The sequence below is a fragment of the Pteropus vampyrus genome, unplaced genomic scaffold (genome assembly GCF_000151845.1).
Source record: "Pteropus vampyrus isolate Shadow unplaced genomic scaffold, Pvam_2.0 Scaffold281, whole genome shotgun sequence".
Taxonomy (NCBI): Eukaryota; Metazoa; Chordata; class Mammalia; order Chiroptera; family Pteropodidae; genus Pteropus; species Pteropus vampyrus.
The window spans coordinates 2,413,322-2,434,566 of record NW_011889062.1 but is presented as its reverse complement, the minus strand read 5'-3'; the positions used below and the strand labels follow the sequence as shown (position 1 = coordinate 2,434,566).

The 21,245-nt window shown below is 37.1% G+C and overlaps 1 protein-coding gene and 1 pseudogene across 1 annotated transcript in view; one reads left to right on the top strand and one right to left on the bottom strand.

Annotated features, from left to right (window-relative positions):
* LOC111729784 (translation initiation factor IF-2-like) overlaps nt 1-21,245 on the top strand; it is a 330,103-nt gene that overhangs the window by 78,524 nt on the left and 230,334 nt on the right. The window lies entirely within an intron of this gene.
* On the bottom strand, nt 16,352-16,469 carry LOC111729788 (annotated as a pseudogene).

Below are 21,245 nucleotides of genomic sequence, written 5' to 3'. Positions count from 1 at the left end.
ACTACCTATGTTTTCTTCTAGGAATTTTATAGTTTCAGGTTTTATATTTAAATCTTTGATCCATTTTGAGTTCATTTTTGTGTATGGTGTAAGATAGTGGTCTAGTTTCATTCTTTTGCATGTGGATATCCAGTTTTCCCAACACCATTTATTGGTGAGGCTATCCTTTCCCCACTTTATGTTCTTGGCTCTTTTGTTATGTATTAATTGTCCATATATGCGTGGGTTTATTTCTGGGTTTCCTGTTCTGTTCCACTGATTTGATTTGTGTGTCTGTTTTTATGCCAGTACCATACTGTACTGATTATTATAGCTCTGTAGTACAGTTTGAAATCAGGGACTAAAATTTTTTATCTCTATTTTATTATGTAGTTAAAATGATAGTCTATACAGAAGACTATGTATATAATTTACAAATAAATAACTATATGTAGATATGGGTGGAAGCTCAGAGTGTTTTATTGATGGGGCATGTAACTAAAAATGGTTAGAGATAACTGGTCATGTGGCTTAGATTTCTCTTTTCTAAGTCTGGATACTTTAGGTCCTTCGGATCTAGATATAGGACACGATAAAGCAAATTTTCAAGGCAATAGAAGTCCTGAAATGACTAAAGTTTTATTCTAAGAAGAACAAGTTTATGAATTGTGTGACTCATATTTTCCTATGAAGATTTAAATGAAAAGACTTTTTTGATGGGTTTCAGGTTTTAAAGATAGTTTCTAAAATGACTTAAATCTGTGTCTATATAAAAGCTAATTTTTGTTAGTTTTTCTTTACCATTTGTCATTTATTCAATACCATTGTAAAAATTCTCATAATGGCAAGAAAATCAGGCATAGCCCTAAAAAGTTGCAAAGAATCCTCACCAACCCATTTATTTGGGAGTTTTTTTTTTTTTTTTGTATATCGCCTAAAAGAAAATTAAGTGGCTCAGTAGCTACACCTGGAGAATGTAACTGACTGCAGTCAAAGTATCAGGGAATAGAACTGGGTAAGGAGAGAATTTCATACACACCATGTACACACAACACATACACACACACGTGCACACATCCTCCCACATATGATATGCTCATACAGTTACACAGACACACACACACACAGACACACACACACACACACACACACACACAGAACATTTATGTAGCCTAGGAGAAAAGAAATCCCTGGCTTTTTACCAGAGACCTAGCTATTTCTTCTACAATAGAAGAGTACATAGCAATCAGCATCCTGTGTGTTTTGATTAACAGGCTTCAAATTAACAGTGGTGCAATAAAAGAGCAGAAAAGGCTGTTGCTTTTTTTGCATCTCTTCCATCTTCAAAAGGGCCCCAAAGGACAGAACATTTAGTATGCGCAAGCAAACAGTGACTTGCCTTATGAGGTCTAAGGCTGTCTGTGGAGTTTTCTGATTACTATCAAGAAAAGCAGAGAGACATTGGTGCTGGGTGGTTTCTTATGCCATAAAAGCAAGCATGTACTTAATTTTATTTACCAGTCTTGTGAATCATCACATGACCCAAGAGGCACCTAAATGCAAAATTCTGGTTCTATTCATTTACCACTATCTGTCATTCAAAGTCTTCAAGTCACTGCCAATGTCAGAAGATAGAAGTACATTATGATGGTTGAGTAACATCAACCAGTCCCTATCTCTGCCACTTATTAGTCAGTCCCAGGGGATTATAAATTGTTCAGGTGGCAAAAGTTACCCTCCTATGGAGAAGGTGTATAAAGAGAATAATAGAAGAGGTGAGACCAAATGCAGCACTCCAACACTCAGAGATTGAGGGGAGGGGACTGGGTAAGTGAGATATCAGGAAAGCAAACTGAGCATGGTGTCATGGTACCTACCCAAGGGAGAAAGTATGACCAGCTCTTGAACTGACATCCAATTCTTCCTTTCCCCAGTTTCCTACTTGTCCTTCTCAGTTGCAAAGATGACTGATTTTCTTCTAAGCTGTGAGGTCACTGAATATGTCAGCAGAAGTTCCCAGCCCTCGGAACTATTTGGGACTTTTGCGACCTATAAAAATGACATTGATATCATCCCTTACTTCCTATTTTGCATTTCTTTTTCTTTCTCTTTCTTTCTTTCTTTCTTTCTTTCTTTCTTTCTTTCTTTCTTTCTTTCTTTCTTTCTTTCTTTCTTTCTTTCTTTCTTTCTCTCTCTCTTTCTCTCTTTCTTTCTTTTTCTTTCTTGCCTTTCTTCCTTCCTTTCCTCTTTCCTTTCCTCTTTCTTCTCCCCTCCCCTCCCCTCCCCTCCCCTCCTCTCCCCTCTCCTCTCCTCTCCTTTCCTTTCCTTTGAAGTGAATCTTCTTGGGATTAGAGTGCACCAAAAGGGACCAAGTTTAGGTTGAAGAGAGAATTCTACTAGAGATTTAGGTACGTTTTTGACAATGAAATTCCATTCAATGTATACTAAGTAGAAGATGCTATTCTAGATGTTGCAGGAAAAAACAAATTAAAGAGACATTCACTGAGGTAAAGATGTCTACAACGTATGAATGAAGATATAAGAAAGGTATGCATAAAATGCTACAAGGGTTCAAAGGAGGAGGAGATTGCATTCGGTGGGAGGGATTTTAAAAGGCCTGAAGGAGAAGTTAAGTGTAGGTTGGGACTTAAAAATAATTAGGGTTTCAAAAGGCAGAGAAGAAATAAAGGGCAATTTAGAAAAATGGAAACGATATGAACAAAGGCACAGAGATGGAAAAGAAAAGTATAGCTCACTTTTGGAGAAAAGGTAGCTGTTAAATTTAGCTGGAGCATAAAGACATGTATGTTCAAAAAAAAAAAAAAAAGGAAAAGAGAGTTAGGTTGGAGGATAAGGGTGATGAATTGTGTCAGAAAGCCCAGTGCAGAGAGGCAGGGAGGCCTTTGGGGTGAGAAAAGAACTTAGGCTTCAGGCCAGAGATGGATTTGAGATCAAGGCTTTCCCAAATACCAGCTCTGTGATAGGAGTTAAGTCAAATGACCTCTACGAACCTATAATTTTTCTGATGTAAAAGGCACTTGTATACTTAACCTAAGAAAAACAAACAAGCCAAACCTAACCACTATGTTCATAATGTTGCCTGTGAGACATGAATAGAAAGTTAAAATATGTTCAGTGTCTTGTCTAAGAAGTCAGGGAAACCAGTAGGAGGCTGAGTGAGGGCACTGAGGATTTATTGAGGTTAGATTTCTTAAGAAAGGTTAGTGCAGATTGTACAAGAAAGAAGGGTGTAATAAGACCTTTTGCCTTTGACGGTTAAAATGCTAACTGCACATCTCTCTTTGGGGAGGAAAGAGAGAAAAGGATTCTGGATCTGCGAGGTAGTACATGTTGAAATTAGTCCCTAACAGCATTACGGGGGCGGGACGGGGTGGGGGTGGGGGTGGGGATGGCTGGCGGGAATCCTGGAAAGTGGGTGGGTGTGACGAGAAAGCAAGGAACAAAGGGCTGCAACAGTGTGGCTGAGCTCAGCACTGGGGTTTGGGGTCGTCCTTCCTCAAAGAACCACGGAAGTCTTTACCGGGGTCTAGACCAGCAAAGGCTGTAGCAGTGGGCATGCTCGCTGGGTGGAACCCGTCTTCAAAGTGCCACCATGTGGCGGAGAGGAGCAGTGGCATTTATAATCCAATTTGACTCCCAATTCTCTCTGCTGACTGTAAAAGCTGAGAAGCGCTCTGTCAAGAGTTTGGAAACTCCAGCACTTGGGGACAGTATGTATGCAGAAGAGGCTTAAAGAGGTTGATGCCTTGCTTCCCGATAATAGAGAATACAAGAATTTGAGAAATTAATTGAAAAGTGAAGAGAATTAACTATGTCATTCAAATTTGTAGAATTGTTTGAAGTGGTTATAAATAATTAGAATAAAAATTATATAATATATAACTATATAAACAAAAAATTAATAAAAATAAAAACTATATTTCTAAGGGGTCACCTTTTGCCTCTCTAGAAAACTCAGTTATCCAGAAGCTCCCATTCTTCAAGGTTCTGTATTGAGGAGACTTTGTTTTGGTTTTGATTCATCAGGGAATGAAGTGAAATGATTGCATTCTTACTTTAAATTTAATTCAGGTTTCATAAATCTCTGGAGGAGAAAGTCTTTAATGATACTAGATGTCTTGTCTATACCTTTTAACATCTCTGCATTTACTCCTTGAGTTTCTTGTGCATGAAGAAGGATACTGAAAAGGAGATGATGAGAAGAGCCTCAGTCACGTTAATTACTGACTGAATTACATATGTTCCTGGTCAATCGTCATTAAGCAGAACTCTAAATTTTAATCAGGGTCTGGGCTAATTGTGCTCTGGGTCCAAAAGGGGTCATTAAAAAAGTGAGCAATGTATAAGGTCAAAGCTTGGCATTTTTTCTTTGTTAACTATTTTATCATTCATCATTGGTTTCGTATTTATCAGGTTTTGGAAAACAAATCAATACTTTAGAAGGTTCTATAGTGGTCATTTAGCTTCCTCTTTCACCCCAGGCAGAGCTTTCTGCAAAATCCCTAACTTTTTGTGACGGAAGATCAATCAATGCAGGATCCGCTAAACCATAACCAGGGATGGGAAACAAACCACTTTCTGAAGCAGACCATCCACTTACTATTCTAAGTGTAGTCTGGGGAGCAGCAGCAGGGCTTCACCTGGGAGCTGGTTAGAAATGCTGAATCTGAGGCCTCATCCCAGACTTAACTGAATCAGACTCCTTTTGACAAGATCCCCAGGTATTCATATACACTTAATGTTTGAGAAGCACTGGGCATTTTGATTGTTGGTTGGTTTGGGGCGTTATTTAGACTTGCTCTACTGGTGCGGTCTGTGAGTCAACCTGTGTCTACTCAGCCTTGTCTGTCCCTAGCCTTTGGCTACCAGCCCTGCTTCCTGCCGTTTTAGTACTTAAAAAGCCTTGGCCCCAGCTGCCTTTGTGGTCACTTCATCTTCTTACTCCACAGTTGTCTCTGACCTTCCTCAAGGTGAGGGCTGGGCTTCGACACAGCTGTTGTCACATTCACTATGGTGGGAGCTGCGGCAGCTCAAAGGCTGGAGTCAGATCCCACAGAGTCTGCTCAGTGCCCTTAGGGCTAGAGGAAGGTAACAGAGAAGGCTGAGGGTATTTATGCCTTGCGGGGAGAGATAAGAGACAGGAAGCATCCAGAAGATCGGTTGCCAGTGTTCCACAGTGCATTGCCCCATCCCCCCAACCCCCCGCCCCAGAAACGTCCGGGGTGACCAGCTGTGTTTTGGGGGAAGTTGTGGGCAGCTTGGTAACATACTAACTTGTATTTGCTCTCCCTCCTTCCCTGCCTTACATCTCTTTTCCTTTACTTTTATTTTCCCTTCTGAGAGTGCACCCCCCCCCCCAAATAAAGCAGTAATAACTAAACTTTGCCTTAAAGTCTGTTTTCTGAGGAACCATACAAGACATCTGCCTTGTATGAGCTTCATGCACTGCTTCTAATTCTGCCATCTGGTTAGTTCTGGAAAGGTCAACATTCTTCTGCCCTCAAAGTTTGGAAGACTGCTGTCATACCTTCTCTCTCCTTGGCTAAATACCCTCAGTTCCTTAACGAGTCCTCAAAATGCAGTTTCAAGGTCTCTTATCATTCCTCTTGCTTCACTTTAATATGTCATGTCTTCTTAAATGGTGGCTCCTTGAGTGCCCTTCTGAGTGTGGTCGGTGCAGAGCTGAGCTTGTGGAGTCCCCATTTCTTTTATTATGGACATTATGCTCCCATAAATCCAGCTGCCCTTAGTTGAGCTTTCTCCTTTGAGTGGAAGCTGTCTATTTGGGTTGTGGTTAAGAAGAGCTTAGGGAAGTTGGAACAGAGTGAGCAAGGCAAATTTGCTTTGGCCTTCTATGTTAGCTTCTGAAGGAGGGCCAGGCCTTCTGCTGGGCCTGGAGTTCCTCTAGGGTATCTGTATCTGTTAAAGACACGTTTAGGCTGGCCCCAAGCCAGGGCACCGTGGGATGAGGTGTTCTAGTTACTTCCCAGGGTCTGTATCCTCCTCGGGGTTGGGGTTTCTTCTATCATCCAGACAAACACAGAGGCAGAAAGTTTGGCTAGCAGATTCCTGAAAAATATTAAAGACTGAGTCACATCTAGGTTTTCTGCCTCAGCATATGAATGTAAGAGGAGAATCTAACAATCATGTAAACTATTCTAAGATTTAGAACATCTTGTCTTTCTGAATAACTTTTTTTGTGTTTAAAGACTCTCTCTCCCCTCCATCCCCCAACCTCCTCTCCCCCTACACACACTTTTAGGAGCTTTTATGATTTATCAAGCACTGCACCAGTTTTAAGGCTAAGATATAGTGCCTGTCTTCCAGGATCTTGCAAAGCCACATAACAAAAGACCTAATACCTTGAGGAGCATGTAAATGCCAGATGAATTCAGAGAAGGAGAGGAGCAGCCAGAGAGGATCTGTGGGGGGTTTCAGTGAAGAAGAGACCTTCAGATGTGCTGCAGGAGTCTTTCCTTTAACCTCTGTAGCAAAAAATTACAGAGACCCAATTATTTAGGTCACTGGAAACTGTATTAGTATTTCTTGTTTTCTTTAAGGCGAAGGACATGCCATATTCTCTATTTCTAGAACACTGTAAACATATATGGTACAATACTTTATCAGTGTCAGAGAAATGATGACCTTTTTGTCTTTAGTTTAAGACTAGTGAGGAATCCATACAAAAATAAACAAAAACATCTCTCTGTTCAGAATTAATATTTTCAGTTTAATATCAAGCTCCTGTCCCTTGGAGATTGAGGAAAGCAGACTCAATTATTGTCGGCATGTTTGCTAAACTATTTTTAGTAATATAGCAGTGTGCCACAATAGAGGGCCAGAAAGGGAAAGTCAACCACAGCGATTTGGGGAGGCATTTCATCACTAGCCAGTTTGTAACAGTTCGCTCTAAATGATTCATGGTAAAGAAACAGCTCTATATTGGTTTTGTTCTGTTCCCAGTGCACTCCTTCTGGACACTTGCCGTCTTTTTGAGTTTGGAGGTGCACAGAGAATGCAAATTAATTTTAATATTTTAAAGCTAACTTTACCTTGGCTCCTGAGATTTCTGTGCCTTTTGAGGGGATGGGAGAGAAGACAAGAGGTCAGTGAGAGCAAGAGCAAGAGCCGGTTGTGGAAATCAGGGCAAAGTAATTATGCTATTGTCTATAAGTTCTACATGTACTCTTCTCTCTACTTTGTGTTTCTAGAACTGGGACTCTCTATCAACCACATTTCCACTTTTTTAAGCTTCTTCCCTCTTAAACCACAAATAGGAGGCAGCATAGGGAGACTAAAAGGCCAGAGGAGAATGAAAAGACTTCCCCCTCCTCTTTTGCTTCCGGGGGGGCTTCCTCTGTTTCTTGTCCCTCAGAGTATTACACAATAATTTGTCTTCTTCACCTCAAAGGAGCGAGGCCCCTTTAGCAGCAGCAGCTGAATCCAATTTGCATTTTTCTAACACTTGCAAAACCAGTCACATAGAACAAGTGTCAGCAAACTTTTGCTGTTAAGGGCCTGATAGTAAACATTTGACACTTTGCCGGCCACATGGTCTCTCGAGCAACTGCTCAGCTCTGCCACTGTAGCATAATGACAACCAGAGACAGCATTTAAATGAATGAGCATGGCAAGTAGAACTTTATTTATGAACACTGAAATTTGAATTTCATATAATTTTCATGTGTCACAAAATATTGCTATTATTATAGTTCAAATTATGTCCCATGTCTAAAAAGATATGTTGAATCCTAACCTGTGTACCTGCAAAGGTGATCTTATTTGGAAATAAGGTCATTGCAGATATAATGAAGAGAAGATGAAATCATTTGTGTGGGACCTAATCCAATATGACTGGTGTTCTTAAAAGTACAGGCAAACATCATGTAAAGACAGACACATAGAGGAGGACACAAGGTGAAGACAGAGGCAGAGATTGGAGTTATACAGCTGCAAGGCAAGGAACACCAAGGACTGACAGCCACCACCAGAAGCTAGAAAGAGACAAAGAAGGATTCTACCTAGAGATTTAGAAGGAGCACAATTGTGCCAACAACGTGATTTGGACTTCTAGCCTCCAAAACTGTGAGAAAAGGAACTTCTGGTTTTTAAGCCACTCAGTATATGAAACATTATTATAGTGGCCCTAGGAAATAACATGATTATTCCTTTGATTTTTTTTTTTAATGATTAAAAAAAATGTAGAAACCATTCTTAACTCACAAGCCATACAGAAAACAGGCAATGCACTAATTTTGGCCTATGGGCCATAGTTTGCAAACCCCTCTCACAGAGTCTCCTTCACTCTGAGATATTGGCATCACCAAGTAGTGCCCCTTAAGGTCTGAGTTTTAGCTCCACAATACTAAATTTTAATAATTCCAGCCTCTTACCCCTTTCCTCCACTCTTAGGGGAAGATAGCTGCTTTCTGTAATTGCTACTTCCATTATATTTTACTGTTCTCTTTTTCCCCTTAGTTATTTAGTTAATAACTTTATATCTAGATAATTATTTGTATTAAGTTCTCTCTGTTAAAATAACTGTGTGATTTCTGTCTCCTGACTGAACCCTGACTGGTATAATTTTCTTTTTCAAAAATTCTTCAAGATTTTGTATGAAGTGCACTGACCTTCAAGGCTTTTTGGATGTCTTGGTAATTATTAGATTTAATTTTAGGTAATTAAGACAATTCTTTGCAGAGCCGGAGTTTCTGACATAAAAATTGCATACTTTATTTGTCACAAACTTTAATTAATAGCCATTCTTGCTTAATAGACTTTTCCCTCTGAGGATCCCCAAGTTCGTGCTTTGGAAGAACCAAGAAATTAATACCGTGTTACACTGAACAAAAAATGAAGCTTTCGGTGTCTTATAAGTTTAACATGCATCTACCCTTTGACCTAGCAATTCTATCCTAGGTATTTACTCAAGAGAAAAAATAAAGTAAACTAATACACATTCATGTAAAGACTTATACCAAATGGTCACAGCAGCTTATCCATAACAGCCAAAATCTAGCAACAACCCACTAATAAGACTATGGATAAATAATTTGAAGTATATACATATAAGGAAATACTACTCATCAATAAAAAAGGAATGAACTAGTGATACAGAGAACAACTTGGATAGACCTCAAAAACATGTTGAGCAAAAGACAAGACACAAAAGAGTATATATGATTTTGTTTATTTGAAGTCCAAAAACAGGTAAGACTACACTATGATGATAGAAATCAGAAGAATATTCTTTTAGAAGAAGAATATTGACTAGAAAGAGGCAGGAGAAAATCCTAGAGGTGATAGACATATATCTGACTGGGGTTATGGTTACAGAGGCTTACATATTTGTCAAAGCCCATTGACCTATAGTCTTACTGTGAACACTACATTTTATGTAAATTTTCAATTTTTTTAGAATAAAACAAAAAATAAATCTTTAATTTTCAGATCTGAAATTCTTAGTTGAAATTGTACACTCTTGTCAACAAAAGGTTGCTACCTCCAGTTCAATGGCAACAAGAGTCCCCAACCTGGGGTACGATAAAAGGAGAAGCTTTATTCAGGTAAACAATTTGCAAACTGGAGAAAAGCAAATGCCTGAGAAAACTTAAAGTGTGCTCCCATGAGATAAAGGGGAGGTCTACTTATATAGAGACAGTATCTGCCTTGGTCCCTGATTGGTCCATTTTTATGCAAATGAGGAACACAAATGTGCAGTTTGATTGGTCCAAATAGCACTGTGTTGATTGGTCATTATGGAGACACTTTGATTGGTTGGTAAAGATGCAAATGAGGATATAGCTGTGCAACTCCAATTGGATGGGGTAGGTCTCATTCCATTGGTCAAATTATGATTCCAGGAACTCCTCTATAAGGGTCAGCTTAGAAGTCTTTCTCCTGAAATACAGCATTCATGAGAGGCCTCTGACAGCAGTGGCTGCTATAGTCTAGTTATGAATTTGAGTCTATTAACCACTAGAAGTCCTTCCTGGCAGATATAGTCCTCCTCGAGGTTCACACTCTAAACTTTTAGTAGGCGAACACCAAAAAGTTCTTGTCTATTTTACACATATTTTAATATGTGACATATATCTTGACTTAATAAGTGTTAGTGTTAGAAGCATGAGCATTTTTCAAACATATGAGGAAGGTTTAGCTTTATAAAGAAATCTGTGTAACTCAAGTGTGGCCTCCCTTCATCTCTTTCTCCTTCCTTCTCTCCATCTCTTGTTTTAAAAAGAATTTGAAAAGATTTCAGAAGCGACTTTATTATAAAATCAAAGAAACCTACACTTCAAAGCCTCTCGTTAAATGGGCTTCTACAAAGCTCAGGAAGGAGCTCTAACAATGTGTTCACATAGTTATGTCTGTGTAAAAAAATTTTCCAAGTAAAAAATTAACCATAATGCATTAAAATCACTGTCTTTCCATTTTGCCTTTTCCCTTGATTACATTTCACCCTGTATCAAGTTTGTAGAAGTGGCTGCAGGCATTCTGAGGATTCAGATAAATTGAATTGGGAATTTTGGATTTCATGTGGCATATTTATGTCATTTGCTGTCACTTCCTTGTGTAATTAATTGCTAACATCCTGTGTAGGCAAGACTTCCTGAAATACTTCTCACCCTGACAATATGCCTTCAACTCAAAGATTCAGGACCAGCGGTCATATTGCAATATGAATGTGTTCTGAGGCAGCTGGCACCAGAAGTCTGTGGGTAGTGGAGGAGAAAAGAGTTTAAAATATACCAAGATAGAGGCTGGTCTATGAAAAATTCTTCCAATCGCCACATGTATAAATGTAGCAACAGAAGATTCAATTGTCATCAACAATGAGTCAAAACAGAAGCTCTTCTCAGGAAAGTATTTGATAAATCAGTGTATACAATTATAAAAGTATCAGACAATTTTTTTTAGTTTCTGATGGAAATCACATAATCTGTTAATTAGAATTCCTATATATGCAAAATGCAACTTGTAAAGGCATTTAAAAATATCGAACATATTTGTGTACGAAGTTGCGTGCTTATGCATTCCAACTATCAATAATAAGTTAAAAATTTTAAATCAACTAGGCCAAGAAAGTCTTATTTCTTATTTGGTAACAGCAATGACCAAATTGTTATCATATAAAGAAGTGACCAAAATACACAGCCAAGGAAATGTAGAAGAAAAGTTTCATTTAGGTGTAACAGGCTAGTAAGTAATAAAATAAGACTTTGTGATATTTGTGGAATTTACTGACATTCCAAAGATTGGAATTTGTCATTTCTGTTCTCGTTCCAAATACAAATTCATTTTAAAACCTAACTTTGTATTTTAAAGAAGGTCACGAAATTTCATAAGCTTCAAGCCCCACCTGAGTCCACTACTTGATGGGGTGACCCAAAAATATTAACAACCTAAAAAGACAAAAATAAATAAATAAAACTAAGCAAATGAGGACATGAAGATGTAGAAGAATAAACAAGGAATAAGCCAGAGTTTTAAAAAAGGGCAAGTCAGGAATGGAGATAATATCACGCCTCTCTTCTCAGCAATGCTGTTTTTCTCTTTGTACCCTGTTACTTAGTCATGATCTCAAACTCTGGTAACAAAAAGCCTTACAATGTTAAATAGAGTATGAGATTTTTTTTCCTCCAGAGTTTGGTTCGTAACAAACATTATCTACATAAAATAACTCACTGTGAAGGAAAGTATTCTCCCAGTTTTGGGAAAAGACTCAAACTTGAATACTTTTTGTCTGCTTAAAAATGATTCCAATGGCATCAACAGTGTGAATAATTTAATCTGCTCACAAAATATTGCCTGCCACAGAAAATGCAGGACGGTATGATCAGACTAACTCAATTTAAGAATATGTATACAACAAACTGTCAATTTCAAGTTGAAATGTAGTCATAACTGAAGACTCACTTTCTTTGACCTAGTCCACGGATATCAGAAGTAATCTGCTATGTTGAGCCATTTTGGTGTAACGTTCGCCTTTTGTCATGTATAGATAAGCATTCTGTTTTTTTGTTTTTGTTTTACCTTAACACCATTAATTACATAAATAATATATTGTTGTGATGGTGTAATTTTTTAAAAAGAAAACTCAGAAAATAAATCGAAAATAACCTACATGCTCATTAATAAGGGAACTGATGAGCTTATTATGGAAACATGCAGGATTTTTTCTTCTTTTTAAATTAGGTATGTTTAAACAAAGTGGCACGGAAAATTTTCCTAGATATATTAAGTTATAAATAGAAGGAAATCACAAAAAGGTAGACACAGTATGATTTAAGAACCTATTAATATATGTAAAGAAATACGATATATATAAATATTATCAAATAAATAGAGAAAAGATCTAGAAGAATTTATCTCTAATTTTGAAGTAGTTAACAGGAAAGGGATGTTAAATAGAGGGTGTACAGGTGACAGAAGGTTACTAGAAGTGTCTTGGGGATCATTTTCTAAAGTATATAGATGTCGAATCATTATGTTGTACATCTGAAACTAATATCATATGATATGTCAACTATATTTTAATTAAAAAAGGTGTATGTAAGAGGATTTGTGTTTGAATTTTATAGCAAGTAACCCCCATTTTTAAAACAATGCTTGATAAAAGGTAGATACACAATAATTGTCAAAATGCATTAATGATTAATTAATGAATTAATGGATTCTATAACTTTAGAGCAAAAAAATCAAATGTAAAAGCGAACGGAAACCACCTCCAATCTTCCACCCAAAGAATTGTAATTTACATTTTGGAGTATATTTATATACCAATATCTTTATTTTTCTTGTTAACATACCATATTAAAACAATATACAATATTTAGTAAATTTTTTTAAATAAAAAAATACCGAGGCATCTTTCTATGCCAATAAATATATCTTTAAATAATTTCTAATGGGTGACAATTCTATTCTAGCATTCATAATTTTTTATAATAGAATTACTCTCTTTAATTTAAATGCCAGTAATGTCATTTCATTCAATAAATATTTACTGAGAATCTACAATATTTCAGGCAGGCAGCAACTCAGCCAGGTGCAGGGAATACAACAATTAGTGGGAGAAAAAAGGTACCTGTCCTTATGGCAATTTGAGTCTATGACAGGAAAGTTTTAAATTTTAAAAACCTCTGGAGGAAATAAAAAGATGCTATGTGTACAAACATCACAGGAAAATTAAGTTAAGATAAACAAATCCAGTAAGTTCTCTTTTTGAGTGTGAAATTTCAGCTGAGCTTGCAGGTTGGGTTGACATTAGCTTGGCAGAGAGCAGATGGCAGTGAGCACAAAATCAGTGGAGAGGCCACCCTTAGTGGAACCGAGAGGAAGCCGGAGCTAAGGGAACATTGTAGTTAGGGGAGAGGAGGTGCTCTAGATTAGGCTTCAGGGTAGAATTTTGGGTTTTTATTCTGAGTACAAAGGGGAACCCCAAAAGAGGTTGTGGTTTTCATTTTTGTTTTGCTGCCCCTCCCCCAGCCCCCATGTACAGTTATAGAGCAAGATTTTTCTTTTTTTAAGTTCACTAACCACTGAGAACAGACTGGATTGGAGGCACGAGAGTGAAAGAACATGGGTAAAGAAGAATAAAATGCAGCTTCCCAGGCTTGGAATCGTTAGGGTTATCCATGAATAACTCATGTTGCAGAATGATTTGGCAAAAAGAAGATGGTAGGCAAGAAAAAGGGAAGTGTCTTTTGTAACACTTGAATGCACAAACTGTTTTATATATAATGTCAGGGTCTTTGTAGAACCCCTTAGGTGAAAAACTACAGCTTTAAGACATGTCACCTCCCCATCAACAGTATGGAGGGTTAGGGCCTTGTTTAACAATTTATATATATGTTCATACATATATTTATTGAATTAAACACTTTGAAATAATTGTAGAATCACATGCAGTTTTAAGAAATAACAGAGACTATATATGCCTTACTGTTAAAATGTACAGCTGAAACTTACTGGATTTCGTTAACCAATGTCACTATAAAAAAATAAGTAAGAAAAAAAGAAAAGAAATAACAGAGAAATCCCATGTACCCTTTGCTCATTTACCCCCAATTTTCAAATTACAACAGTTGTGGAACTATAGTATGATATGACAACCAGGATATTGACATTGATACTGTTAAGATACAGAATAGTTTCATCACCACAAGGATCCTCACGATCCTCGATCCTCACGTTGCCCTTTTTAGCCATCCTTCCCTTCTTTCCCTACCCTACTCTTAGCCCCCGGCAACCACCAATCTGTTCTCCCTTTCTATAATTGTCATTTTAAGAATGTTGTATAAATGAGATGATATGCATGTAACATTTGGGGATTGGCTTTTTTGAGTCAGCATAATTCTCTGGAGATGTATCCAAGTTGTTGCATTTATGACTGGAACATTCTTTTTTATTACTGAGTGATATTGGGAGATGGATGTATCAGAGTTTGTATAACCATTCACCCATTGAAGGACATCTGGGCTGTGTTTAGTTTTAGGATATTACAAATAAACAGTAGCTAAAAACATTCTTGCACAGGTTTTTTTGTGAATATAAGTTTTCTCTGGGCTAAAAACCCGAAAGTGCAATTTCTGGGCCGTATGGTAGTTCCATATTTAGTTTTATAAGAAACTGTCAAACTGTTCTCTAGAGTGCTAAAAGCATGTTACACTCTCTCCAGCAATGAATGAGTGGTCCGGTTTCTGTACATCCTTGCCAGCATTTGGTGTTCTCATAATTTTTTATTTTAGCCATTCTGATAGGTGTGTAACAATATCTTGAGGTTTTAATTTGCATCTTTTCATGTGCTTATTTGCTATCTGTATATCCTCTGCAGTAATGTCTGTTCATATCTTTTGCTCGTTTTCTAACTGGATTTTTTATTGTTTGGTTTTGAAAGTTGTTTATTTATTCTAGACACTAGTCCTTTGTCAGATACATGATTTGCAAATATTTTCTCCCAATCTGTAGCTTGTCGTTTTATCTTCTTAATAGAGTCTTTCACAGGGCAAATATTTTAATTTTGATGAAGTCCAATATATCAATTTTTTTTTCTTATGGATTTTGCTTTTGAGGTCAGCTTTAGGAACTCTTTGCATAATCCTAGATTCTAAAGAGTGTTTCCTTTTTTTTTTCTAAAAGATTTTAGTTTTACATTTCCATTTAAACCTTTAAATACATTTTGAGCTAATTTTTGTTTAATGTGTGATGTTCAGGTTGAAGTTAATCTTTTTGGCCCATAGGTGTCCAGTTGCTTTAGTACTATTTTTTGAAAAGGTTATCTTTCCTCTACTGAATTGCTTTTGCATCTCTATCAAAACTAAATTAGACATATTTGCTTGGGTCTATTTCTGGATTCTTCATTCTATTCCATTGAATTATATGTCTGTTTCTCCATGAACACTATAGTCTTGATTACCGAAGCTATGTAATACTTTGAAGTAAAGTACACTTACTTCTCCCACTTTCTTCTTCATGTTCAAAATTGTTTTAGTTCCTTTGCCTTTTCATAATAAATTTTAGAATAATCTGTTTATATTTTCTTATTATCTTGCTGGAATTTTGATAGGAATTGCATTAAACCTGTATTGTAAGAAGTCTGGGATTTAGGATTTAGCTATTTGCAGAACTGATTTTCTTGTGATCCTCTCTCTGTTTATTTTCATAAATATCTATTAAGGCTTCACTCAGAAAATGTTCGTGCATGCATGCGTGTGTGTGTGTGTGTGAAGAAAGTAGGGGGATATATGGTACTTATCTTAATTTAATGACTCTCTGGAGAGAGAGAGAAAGACAAGCAGTTCAGTCGGGGTTTGGGGCCCAGGTGATAAAACTGCCAGATAGAATCTTTGAATACAACCATTTGACATAGTCAATTTGATTGAGGTAATTCGATGTAACCCTTTTAAAAAGTGATATCACCCCTTTATTACCAACTTATATTAGATATTCCTATGTCGTTCCTAATCCCCCTTCTGATCATGGGGAATTTTCAGTTTCAGTTGTGTTTGTTTTTGTATTGACAAACATTTCTGTCCCATCTATGAAATTCTTAAGTTATTTTTAAAAATATTTAAGATGTAATACATTCACATGAGTAAAAATATCAAAACAATATATAAATACACGATATATTCTTATGGCCAGCTACTCATATCCATACAGTCATTCCCCACCCCAACAGGTAACCAACCACTTCTTAATTTCTTATTTATCAGGCCAGAGAAAATCTGCATATATTTTCACATATACTCTTAAGGTATTTGACTTTTTTTTTTTAGGCAAGGCAACCCTTGGTTGACTTCACAGATTGCAAGGATCGTGTTAGCTTACAACCCCTTACTTTTTAAGCCTACAGCACCTGGTCTTCCTAGGTGGTCTCCCATTCAAGTACTAACTAGGCCCAACCCTGTTTAGCCTCCGAGATCGGACAGGAACGGGCTTTTCAGAGTGGCATGGCCGTAGACAAAGTTTGACTTTTTGTTTACTACTTTAACTCTGTCTGACAATGGAAATGATCTATGATCTCAGTTTTTTCCACTGTTTTTTAGATGATGGAAGTTTATAATAACGTATCTTGACAGTTAACGCCTTCCATTTTAAAACTTTGTCATGTTTTTTCCCCTTACTTTCTCATCTTCTATATAAATAAATATAATTCCAAATAAATCTGTTTAATTTCAGGGCTTATAATCATGTAATCTTATTTTTTCATTCTGAAGATGTATTAAGTGAGACCAAAAGAAGGTAAATTGCTCTTTCAAGGTCACGGGGCCAGTTTGTAGCAGAGCTGGGACACCTGTCTTTATAGGCTACCCTCCACCCTTATTCCTGACTGCTTTCATTGCTGTAAGGCGATTCAAATCTATTATTAGTATGGCTGAAATCTATTGGAAAAATGTTTCTGCCATCCATCTCAATCCTCTGCTACTTATGCAGTCCATCCTTTAAAAATGAGGATTTCTTCTTTTTTGCTGACAGTTTCATAATTTTAGTTGTTTCTGCTCTCTTAGCATTTTCCTAGTTCAATGATTAATTCTCTAATCTGAATCCTCTTAGATTGGAGTAATATCTTGCCAACCAGAATGAGCAAGTGAATAATTGAAATTTTAATTAAGGATGAAACTTTTTATTATGTAATATTTATTATCTATGATAGTCTCAACTTTCTGAATCTCTCCTGTCAAATGCATTCTTCCTCATTATCTTCTTTATGTAATGTTTAATTTACATGACCAGTCTTTTGTTCTTATGCAGGAAAATAAGTTGGCACTTTCAAGTAGAGACTGGTTTGTATTAATGTAGTAGTCTGACCCCTAGTGGTTACAAGAAGCATCTGCATGCTAAGTGTAGCAGAACGTTTTGCTTGGACTTTCTTACGAGTATAAAATGATGAATTCCTCTTGGAAATAAATAAAATAAAAATGAGAGAGAAATTATGAGTTCAGAGCAGAAATAATAATAATATGGAAATTCAGGCAAAATTGTTTCTATGAAAATGATTTTTAAATCTGCATTTTTACTTGTTTATAGTCATGCATGATCTGATTTCACTTAGAAACATATGTTCCAGGAATCTATTTTATATTATTTGTTAGAAACCAAAACTGATTTTCCCTCCGAAAATAATGCTTTGCTATCATCCCAGTATTGCCCTTTCTAGTGTATTTGCTATAGAATTGGAATCAAACGTAGAACTGGATGAGACTTTTGAGATCATCTATTAAAGATCAGAGACCCAGAAAGAATGGGTGACTTTTCCAAAGGCACAAAGTGAATTGTCAGCAAATCTAAGCAGACTCTATCACTCATGAGACCCTTAGATCTAGAAGTGCCTGGTCCCACAGCAAGAGAGTTCCAGCCTGATTCTTGGGAGGTGGGGCCAATGTTGTGCTGCGGGGGAGAAGGGGTTTCTGGAGAGTAGTCCCAGGAAGGAACAAACTGTGAAAGATATACATGTACTGTATACTCACTGTGAAATATCCAAACAGAAGGATAGTAAGCAAAAAGTAAAAATTCTCCTTTCTGTACCAGCCTGGGTTCTCCCGAACATATAGCCTACAGGTATCTATTTTGACATGCAACCATTAGATATTTTATACACACACACACACACACACACACACACACACACACACACACACACACACTTTTTTCATGTGGGTTCATATCATATATATATAAGTCAATAAGCTGATGTAGCCACTTAATAAAATATCTTGGACATCTATCCAAGTCAGTACATTTTTATTGTCTGCTTATCTATCATTTTGATGTAAAGATGTGTCCTAATTTATTAACTCCTCTCAAATAATTTGCATATAGGTGTTTTTAAAATTTTCCTGCTACTATGAACAATGCTGTAATGAACAACCTTGTATGTATAACTACAGACATATATCTTATGGGATAAATTTTATTACAGTGAAAGTTTTGGCCAAAATTGATGTGTAATTATAATTTTGACAGTTAATAAAACACATATTTGAAACTAATATTGCCCCATCTCCCTCTCTTCATGTTTCCTTTGTTCCTGGTGCCCCTCCCAGGCCCCAGTGGGAAAGTTTCTCTTCTCCTTTGTCAACCCCGCACTTTGTCCTTTGTGGACTCCTTTCTTTTTTCTTTTCCTTTCTTTTTTCTCTTCTCTTCGCTTCTCTTCTCTTCTCTTTCCTTTTTCTTTTCTGAAAAGAATAAAGCCTTCTGCTATGAACAGTCTCAATTTCCTTTACTCTTGTAAACTTGGCCGACATCTTTTGCTCTCATGTCTCTGACAGCTGAGGAAAGGGCCCCCTTCCTCCTCCGCCTGTTCAGTCTTATCACATTATTTCTTACACTTTCTGGGACCTTCTCTCATCCAATATCCCTTTACTTAATGTTTCCTTAATTTCTCCCTTTTTAACTGCCTGTTTCTCCTTGGCTTATAAGATTGTCTCCTCTCTCCTCGTTTTCCCAAAATCTATCTACCTGACACTAGTTTTGGGAAATACTAAGTGGGAAAAAGAATCATTTTGTCAAATAAGTTTGAGTCATCCTATATACTGTTATCTCTCTTTGAATATTTAGACCTCGCAGTTTGCTAAAGTTTCTGAGATGTTCAGCAATATAGAAAAAAAAAAACCTGTTTAACATTGCTAACTCAATATATCCCAACATTATTTTGTCATCAAACTCATCTTTTCCCTTTTGTTTTCTTCTGTAATTTTTATTAACATCTGTAAACACCTCTTAGGAAATTTTGCTTTAAGCAAACATTTTCCTTGTTTCTGTGACTCTGCCAAACTCTATCTTCTCTCATTACTAAAACTGAAGTTCTTTAAAGACTAGAATCTATCACTTATCTATACTTTTTTTTCCCTTTAAACTACTGGTTCCCAGTTAAGCCATTGCAACATGGTCTTTACCCTGACCATTCTATTGAAGTCTACTGAACTTGTTCTCAGCAATCCTAAATGAATTTCCAATTGCCGAAACCAGGTTTCTCTCAGTTCTCATTCTTTTTGATGTAGGAAGTGGTAACAGCTTTATCCTTCAAATTCTTTTCTCTGTTGCTTACAGAGACTGCATTACTCAGTTTCTTTTGAGTCTCTCCCTCTCTTTAAAACTTTTTTTCTTTTTTAGTTTCACCTATTTATTTGATGGTATTTTTTAAATATCTGTTTGCACTGTGGGAGACATTGGGGACACAGTCTGCCCTCAAGCACTTCTATAGTGTGATAAATGTGTGGAGAATATAATCTTCCTTCTAAGTGTGGGCACGCTCTAGGTTTCGATGCTTAGTGCTCTCTTCCTTTTTCATTTCCTTTTCCTTTTCCCCCTTTTCCCTCTTTCCCCCCTTACCCCTTTTCCCTTTCCCCCATTCCACTCCATTCCCATCTTTCCTTCTCTTTTCTTTTTCTCTATTGTCTCCCCGGTTACTTCATCCATTCACTAGACTTCAACTACACTCTGTATATAGATGCCCCTCCCCACCCTTGACTACCTTTCTCCCAAACTCCAGGTTCACATTTCCAAACCTGCTTAATTTACTTATCTGTATGCCAGGAAACATAACAAAAGTCAACACGTTTAAAAGAAAAGATTCTCTCCATGTTTCTCTTCAGCTCCCTACGATCATGTCCCTCCTGATCCTGCTGGTCCCACAAATGGCACGGCTGGCTCAGCCGTGATCGCCGAGGTCACAGTCCTGAATTCCCCCTTTCTCTTTCCTACACACTCCTTTAGCTGCCATGGCCTGAAGAGTCTGTCTCCTCATCGTCTGGTCTCACTGTAAGAACATCAGCTCCAGTCCTCACTCTCCTCTCTGCATTGTTGCAGTGTCATTCTAACCAGACTTCTAGAGCTTGGTTTCCCCCCAGTCCATGGTTTATGACATTTCCAGATTTATTGCTCTTTGGCAGATAGTTCATTATGTCTCTTATCATCAGAAAATTTTAATGACTTCTTTTTTGGCTTTCATTAAATATAACTTTCATAGTCTGACATCTAAGGGTCTCCATAATGCCCCTCCTGCTTCAGCTCACATTTCTACTGTACCAACACCATGAAGTCCATCCCAGACGCCACCTCCTGCAGAAGCCCTTTTGATTTCCACAGCCAGCTCTGCTTGCTCTGTCCTCAGAAGCCTCTTTGGCACCTCTCCTCTTATGTCTTGTACTAAAGTAATTTGTATACTTGCACTAGCTCCTCTTCTAGATTGTCTTACCCTTTTTCATATCTCAAGTAGCATATTACATGGGATTGGCCTTTAATACACTTTTTCCCCATTACATTTAATAGAAAGTTAGAGCTAGATAGGATCTTTGAGTTAATCTAATCAACTCTAATTTAGCCTCTTATTTCTACTCTATTCCTTTCTTCATTCTTACTTTTAGGTCATAACTCACCTCTTTAGAATACTACAAATAATTGTAAGTTCATTGCTATTCACACCTAAGTGTCAAGGGCCTTAAGAATCCGATATCAATGACCACCTTTTGCTCCGTCAGAGTATGGACTAAAGAAGAGGTCACCCTGTTAAGACAGTCACACTACATGAACTTGATCCAGGACGCTGGTTGAATTTAGTGATGAGGAACTATTTTGAGACAAACACCTCAAAGTACTGGCAGAATCTAACGATAAAACCTGGATCTTTGATGAAATAACTGAGTCGTTGGCTCAACCTTAAGGCCACTTATCTCTGTACTTCATATTAAGAGAGTAACAGCTATCTTTTGTTACTAGGTTTTGGTTTAATTGAAAGT